Raw genomic sequence first — 374 nt, 5'->3', positions numbered from 1 at the left:
CCCATCTACCATCCATCCATTCATCCATCCACCCATCCATCCATCCAGCATCTACCCACCCATCTACCATCCATCCATTCATCCATCCACCCATCCATCCATTCTTCTGTCCAAATATCCAAACATCCATCCATCCATCCATCCATCCACCATCTACCCATCTATCCACCATCCACCCATCCATTCATCCATCCATGCATCCATCCATCATCCATCCTTCCATTCATCCATCCATCCATCCACCCATCCATCCATTCTTCTGTCCAAATATCCAAACATCCATCCATCCATCCATCCATCTATCCATCCATCCATCCATCCATCCATCTATCCATCCATCCACCATCTACCCATCTATCCACCATCCACCCATC

The 374-nt window shown here is 47.9% G+C and overlaps 1 protein-coding gene across 2 annotated transcripts in view; it reads left to right on the top strand.

The window, feature by feature from the left end:
- The window catches only part of CPZ (carboxypeptidase Z), a 29,629-nt gene that overhangs the window by 16,906 nt on the left and 12,349 nt on the right, over positions 1-374 (top strand). The window lies entirely within an intron of this gene.

This window comes from Panthera uncia, chromosome B1 (genome assembly GCF_023721935.1).
Source record: "Panthera uncia isolate 11264 chromosome B1, Puncia_PCG_1.0, whole genome shotgun sequence".
Taxonomy (NCBI): domain Eukaryota; kingdom Metazoa; phylum Chordata; class Mammalia; order Carnivora; family Felidae; genus Panthera; species Panthera uncia.
Note: the sequence above shows the minus strand (reverse complement) of the source record. Positions and strands in the feature narration are given on the sequence as shown.